This window comes from Macaca mulatta, chromosome 14, assembly GCF_049350105.2.
Source record: "Macaca mulatta isolate MMU2019108-1 chromosome 14, T2T-MMU8v2.0, whole genome shotgun sequence".
In the NCBI taxonomy this organism is placed as follows: Eukaryota; Metazoa; Chordata; class Mammalia; order Primates; family Cercopithecidae; genus Macaca; species Macaca mulatta.
In genome coordinates, this window is record NC_133419.1 from 42182734 (window position 1) to 42190512 (window position 7779).

Sequence of the window (7779 nt, forward strand, 5' to 3'; positions counted from 1 at the left end):
TCATTTCACGTAGGCAAAGTTATTGGAAAGCATTATGGAAAACACAGAATCTTCAGTTTATTTGTATGTAAATTAGGGGAACCTCTAAGTTTTTTAAGCGGCCTGACAGCTGGAATTCTTTTGTATCTAAAATGGCAAAGTTTGGACATCTGGAACAAGGGTTGTTGTGGTTATTAACATCATAAGAGCAGGTAAGGATGACCAAAGTTGAATCACTCTAAATATGAATCAAATGTGGCATGAATTTTCAATTGGGTTCTATAAGATGGATCACTTTTGAATTTCTTACTTTAAAATGAACCAGATTTTACTGAATGAAAATTTATCTATGCAAATATTTTGAAAGCAAATAACATGAAGCAACTTAACCCAAAATCTCTAGATCTAAATTTCCAAACAGGATGTAATGTAATAAAGCTGATGCAAGTGTTTCTTAGTACAGAGGGGAGTTTGAAAGAGATATTATGAAGGATCAAATTATGGAATTTCTGGGATGTATTCATGATGACTTGGAATAAAAGGCCAAAAAAAAAAAAAAACAAAGTTGAATTATAATAAAAAAAAATCCAAAACATTTAATAGTAGTAATTCTAGAAAAAGTATAAAAAGAGTAGTGGCAAAATTCCATTTTATAATTTGAGAATTATTTTATATCATATTGAAAAAAATCTGTGTATTTTGAATTTTTAAATACATGTATACACAAAATGTATTTCTCAAACATCAGAAATCATTGCTGCAATACCAATATTACAAACAATTTTTGAGGGTTGCTTTAACAGTGTCTGAAGGGACTAATTTGGGAACTGTATTGGTTGGGCAGAGGAACTGGGTTCTATTGTACTGAATGTGAAGCCATCGAAACTTTAGAGTAGAAACAAAACAAATGTGAACTTCTGACATTCATCTCCCATCAAAGTTTGGACCTAACGGCCTTATTTTGGGATAATTTTGAAACAGAGGGGCTCCATAGGAATTTTCCTCAGTGTGCTTTGCACATTAAGGTAAAATTAAGCTTAATTGTTAGAAACTTACATTTACCAGGCTGATTTGTATTTTAAGATGTATAAAACCTTTAGTCAGTAGTTCTTAGTGAGGCAAAACAAGCACTTCACCAAGATGTTCAGAATGTGTTTTTGGACATGAAATTCTTTAAAAACTACAAACTCAGATTTATAAAATTTGAATTTATTTAAAAATCTGAATTTATAAAATTCAGACTCCCCTGGATATATCATCCTTTTTCATTCACTCAAATACCTCAACCCTTGTCTGATCTAGTGCAACCACAGCTAAATAGCTGAAAGTGTATGCCCAATTCAGATAGGAAACTTAGCCAAAGGAAGTGAAAGGAAGGAAGGAAGGAAGGAAGGAAGGAAGGAAGGAAGGAAGGAAGGAAGGAAGGAAGGAAGGAGAAAGAAGGAAAAGAAAGAAAGAAAGAAAGAAAGAAAGAAAGAAAGAAAGAAAGAAAGAAAGAAAGAAAGAGAAAGAAAGAAAGAAAGAAAGAAAAAGAAAGAAAGAAAGAAAGAGGGAGAGAAAGAAAGAGAAAGAAAGAGAGAGAGAGAAAGAGAGAGAGAGAAAGAGGGAAGGAGGCAAGGAAGAAAGGAGGGAAGGAAGTCAGACAGGCAGGCAGAAAAGCAGGGAGGGAAGGAAAAGAAAAAAGAAAAGAAAAGAAAGAAGAGAAGAGGAAGGGAGGGAGGGAGAAAGGATGGAAAAAGAGGGAGTGTGACATGGGAATCAGATAATGGAAACATAATACCTTATATTAAAATTCAGCCAAAAATAATGATAAAATGTGTGGGGTTGAGGTTCCTCAAAAATGACTTAGCACAGTGCAACGTGTGATTGGCAAATTCATACTGGAATATGAATATATATTCATATATATATAACATATATCTTTAAAATAATATGTATTAAATAATACATAAATATTATATATGTTAAAAGAAAACTTCAGACAAATTAAATTTGACAAAGTTTAATTGAGCAAGAAAAAAAGAACTAATTCATGAATCAAGCAGCCTCTAGAATCACAACAGATTCAGAGAGACTCCAGGGGTGCCTTGTGGCCAGAAAAAATTTATAGACAAAAAAAGGAAAGAAATCAGAAGTGAGGTACAGCAACAGCTGAATTGGTGACAGGTTGGCATTTGACTTATTTGAACATAGTTTGAACACTCAGCAGTGTATGAGTAGTTGAAATATGGCTGCTGGAATTGACCAAGACTCAGGTATTGTTACAGGCACATACTCCTAAGTTAGGTTTTCAATACTGGCTTCCTATTAAGTTAGGTTACAGTTCATCAACAAGAACTCAAATATAGGACTCAAATAACTCCTTCTCAGACCATTTTTAGTTTGTATTAACACATATAATATATACTATCTATAATTCATATATTATGCACATATTACACAACATACACATAATATATATATGTTTATTTCATACATAGTGAATGCATATATAACACATATCAGTCTCTCAAGCTTCACAGTCTCTGTATCCATGGGTTTTGTGTCCATGAATTCAACCAACTGCAGATGAAAAGTATATTTTTTAAATTCTGCAAAGTTCCAAAGAGCAAAATTGAATTTGTTATGCACTGAGTACTATGTTGAATTCGTGTAAATATAGTGATGTGTAGGCATTGCACTAGGTATTATAAGTAATCTGGCAATGGTGTAGTATACCAAAGGATGTGCAAATACTATGCTATTTTATGTAAGGGTCTTGAGCATCTGCAGATTTTGGTATTTACAGGTGGTCCTGGAACCAGTCCCTTGCAGATACTGAGGGGCAACTATACTTCTTTATCTTTCCCTGTTTTGCCCTAAATCCTAATTCAGATGTACCTTTGATTTACTTATCTATGTATCACTACTTAGATTTGACATCTTTTCATTGACTTGATTCTCAAAAGTCTGTGGTAGCTTTATTTTTATAATTCCAATTCTTCCTGATATTTTCAGTCAGATGTGATGAATCTTGATTTTGTGATTGGTGTATTTCTCACCCCTTAGGCTCCTCTCTTTGCACTGGTGTTCACATATTTAGGGAACAGCACAAAGTCATACTCTGCCTTTACCTTGGCTCCTTTAATCTGCATGTGAGGTGAATTATGGCCTCAACTGTCTACTTTACTTGATCGTTTTGTCCAGTCTTGCATGGCTATTTCATGGTTTTTCTTCTACATAGGAGCAAGTATGCATTTGACCAACCTCAATCAATCACTCTGTCATTTATTCAAACAACCGACCTGAGCTTTAAGTGGTATTTTAAGCTGGAAAGTATCTGAAGGAGCTTGTTTTCAGCTGAGCTCCGTGAGACTGACTGGCAGGAAGTTAAGGTCCTGCATATTTCTGCTCCTTAATTAGGACATAAGGAACATTTGGGAATTTTGTCACCATCTTCAACACCTAATTTAAATGAAAAAAAGGCTGCAAGTCTTGTACTACAAAGAATAACAATAAAAATAAACAAAAGATACACTGTTAAACTCAAACTTCAATCACCTCATCCTCTCATAACATTTGCCGTCTATTGTGTCTAAGGGTAGATCCCTATAAGAAAGACTTCACCTACATAATAATAACCTTGATCTCCACAATCCCTAATCTTAACCCACACACTCCTTTCTGTGGATTCCAAGTCTTTAGATAATACTAACTCTTTCAACCAATTTCCACTCAGAAAATCTTTGAATCCACCTATGACTTGTAAGCTGACTATCCTCCTTCACTTTAAGTTGCCTCACCTGTCTGAATCAAACCAGTGTACACATCACATTTATTGATTGACTTCTTCTGTCTTCCTAAAACAAATAAAGCCAAGCTATAACCCAACCACCCTGAGCACATGTTCTCAGCACTTCTTGAGACTGTCCCTTGGGTCATGGTCCCTCATAAAGGCTTAGAATAAACTTCTTTAAATATTTTACAGTTTGACTTTTTCGTCCACATTGCAAACATGTGTTCTATTTTATTATGTTCTAAGACTTTGTGCTTTGTTAAAATCCTATAAATGATGTTGATATTTTTGTTTTATCAGGTGATCAACTTGCTTGTGTTCAGCCACAAATTCCAACCAGCATTTTGTGGTTGTGGATACAAATATCAGTGATATTGGAATTTGTCTTCCATGTGTGCCAGTCTTGAGCCTGAAGTGTGGTATAACCCATGGTTCTGTTCTTAAAGTCTATATTATACTTTAAAGGGTTAGACTCACAGATGCACAGCTTAGAGGTGAGCATATAAATCAAGAAATCAAAATTTTCTAAACCCATAATAACAGAGTTAGGAGTTGGAATAAATTAGCACTAAGGAGAAAATATTCACTACTTGGTAATTAACTGGATGCAGGAGGAGTGGGTGTAAATAGGAATAACGGACAACTCTTAGGTTTATAACTTAAATGAGTTGACAGAAGTGCCAGTACTTGCAGAAGAAAACCAAAAAAGAAGAAAGTGATACTGAGTTTGACTGGGCGTAGTCAAAACCATAGAAATCATAAGCTCACCTGGATGGAGAAAGAAAAATCTAGACTATTAAAAGGAGTAAGCTAACGATCAAATCTCAGAGTTCACCAGAGTTTAATAGATGAAGGAAGAAGAAAAATCTTGAAAGCAGACCAGAACATTTCATTAAAAGAGAAACAAAAACACAGGGATTTTCACCCTGGTGTGACTGGTTATCCAAGTCTGACCTTCCTATTGTAAACCTAGAGGCTCAAATGTAATTGATTTTTTTATCTGAATCAACTCCCAGTACTTAACGCATTGGTTGGTATATAGAAGCTTAATAAGAAATTATTACATGATTTAAAAAAAAAAAAACGATTGGGTAGAAATTTGATATACTCAAAATAATAGGCTTTAGATAATATCAACTAAGTTCAACTTCAATTATAAGATGGATTCAGCTATGACTGAATTCGAAGTTCACAGTGTAGGTTATTTTCAGTAAATGCATCCTTATTCTATTTAGCCTGTATTGCCTCAAATCTCAGATTTTATAATGGATGGGCTTAGAGGGGACTGCCTGGATTTTTCTGATATTCTTTAGGCTGGGGTGAGGCTGCAGCAAACACTTCTCCCTCAACCTACCAGGGACTCAGCATAAGGCAGTACTGTAGGATAAGTGAGGCTGCTGTCTGCACTGCTTGATCACTGCAATTTATGTACCCATACTCTGAAGCCATAAAAATAATTCTGCATTTAAATTTTCTTGTGACCGTAAAACAGAATGTCACAGGCAATGAAGACTTACAGTCCTGCAATTTCACAGGAAGAAAAACAACTTTTGAGAGGTAGATTGGTATGGTAATTCAGGATATAATACAATCCTGCAGCTATTCAATCTGCAGTTGTTTCCAAAATCTCACTTAGGCTCACCTTCCAGGATGGGCATCGCTGATTCACTCAACCCATGTTAAGTTAACATATTTTCCTGCTTGCAGAAAATATATAATAGGGCCAGGCACAGTGGCTCATGCCTGAAATCCCAGCACTTTGGGAAGCCAACATGGGCAGATTGCTTGATTAGGAGATCAAGGCCAGCCTGGGCAACATGGCAAAACCCTGTCTCCACAACAAAATACAAAAATTAGTTGGGTATAGTGGCACTCACCTGTAGTCCCAGCTACTCAGGAGTCTGAGGTGGGAGGATCGTTTGAGCCTGGGAGACAGAGGCTGCAGTGAGCCAAGATTGCACCACTGCACTTCAGCCTGGGTGACATAGTGAGATCCTGTTTCCTCCCCTCCACCCCACACCAAAAAAGGAAATATATAACAGGCCAATTATCCATGGAGTTATTTACGGGAGCTTGATACTCCAGCAAAACAGAATTGTTAAACACAGCTAAAACAGTTGTTAAGCACAGTGTAAACATAGTCTAAAAGTCAGTCTGTTGATTATTTTTCTTAGTTGAAAAACTGGAAGGTTGGTTGTTACTTAATGCTGGTATATCTAATAGAAATGATACACTTTGAGTTGTGAAATATCTTTCTTTATTTAGGTATTTTAAAAAAGAATAATATACTATAAAAAAAAGATCTTTCCCTGTACAGTGTTCCTCAAGAAAGCGTAAGTTTTAGAGTGAGACTAATGCAGACCGAATGTGAATTCCATCTCCACTGTATTAGTTACAGAGTGATCTTTAGCAAGTTACCTAGCCTCCCTGAGCCTCTCCTCAACTTCTAAATAAGAGAATAATAAAAATAACTAGCGCACTTGGCTTCTCAATGGGGATATGAGATGATAAGTACTATCTTAATATGCAAAAAAAAGGTGTTCTAAAAATGTGAATGTCATTTCCTAGCAATTATTTTTCTTATAACCACGAATCCATATGTCCTTGTTGCACATGCAGCTTAAAACATCATCTTCCAAACTGAGCAGTGTTGTTAGAAAACCCCATTAAGAGCAAACTGAAAAATACTTCCCACTCTGTTTTGGGGTGAGAGTTCTGTTTTAGCAAAGCATGATGTCATTTCTTTTTCCTCCAAATGACATGCACTTCCCAAGTGTGTTGACTTTTATATGCCTAGTTTTATTTGCTGTCAGTTTTACTATTGCTAAAGGGACTGGTATCTAGGTCACACAAGCTTCTATTAATTGAATTTTAATAACATAGAATATTAAAGCAGTATTTTTTGTCCCATACAAATATCTGACATTTCAATTTATTAAGAACAGAAACTTTAAGGATTGGTTTTAAAATGCATATCATTTGTATAATAAAGGTCACAAATATTTTTTCTCCTACAAATAATATTTTTAAAAAATTTTAGAATACAAGGGACATGGTTCTTAAAATTACTTTATAAATATCTTGCCCCTAAGATGAAGAATATAAGCTGAACTCTACAAACAGGAATTTCCAGAGATCAGCTTGGTTTTGACCTTCATTTCTTCTATTCACTCCAAGTTTCACTGAACTGCAATTTTGTGCCAAGCCCTGGACTAGATGAAACGTTTTCAGCAGAAGGGCTGATGATTCAGGACAGCCAGAAATCTGTTATTTTTTTTTTCCTCTGCTAATCAACCACAAATATTGATGAGGCTTGGTTTTCTCATATCTACAACAGTTAATACGATTAATCCCTAATTCACTGGGCTGAGTGTTATGAGGAACCAATGAAATAATGTGTGAGGACCTGATTTACAAACATGAATTTACCCTGAATATTTTGTCAGAATCCCCAAATAGACCACATCTTACAGTTCCTAGGTTGTACATTTCAGTAGGTGAAGGTGGTTCTAGTTTCTAGAATTATGTAAAACATTGTGAGAAAAAAATGCCATTTTATTTGTATAAGATATTTTTCAAATTACAGTTGGTTGGGTTCTTCATTCCCAAGAAAAATTTAGGAAAAAAAAAAAAAAGACAAACAAAGTCCTCCCCCTTCCAATCCCACCACTCTCAGTTAATTACTGTTATCCCGTTGAGTAATTTCTCTTTATTTAGGTCTCCCTACTGAGTGTCACCCTGAGGAAAAGGACCCTTGTAGATAGATAAACTCCACTTTCCAACTTCAATCACCTGGCAGAGGCTGGTGGGAGCAGAGATTGAAGTCAGAGAAAGATCAAGAATCTTCAAAACAGCAGAAGTTTGTATCATTTTTAATCTTTTTTTCTAGTCCATGTTTACTGGTCAAGAAGCTTGCAATGGCATTAGAGATTCAAGGTTCATTTCTAGATGCTGCTTACTCCTGCTGTGCTTCCACTCTCATATTAGGGGGCTGATTATGCATTTCTAATTAGAATACTATTTTG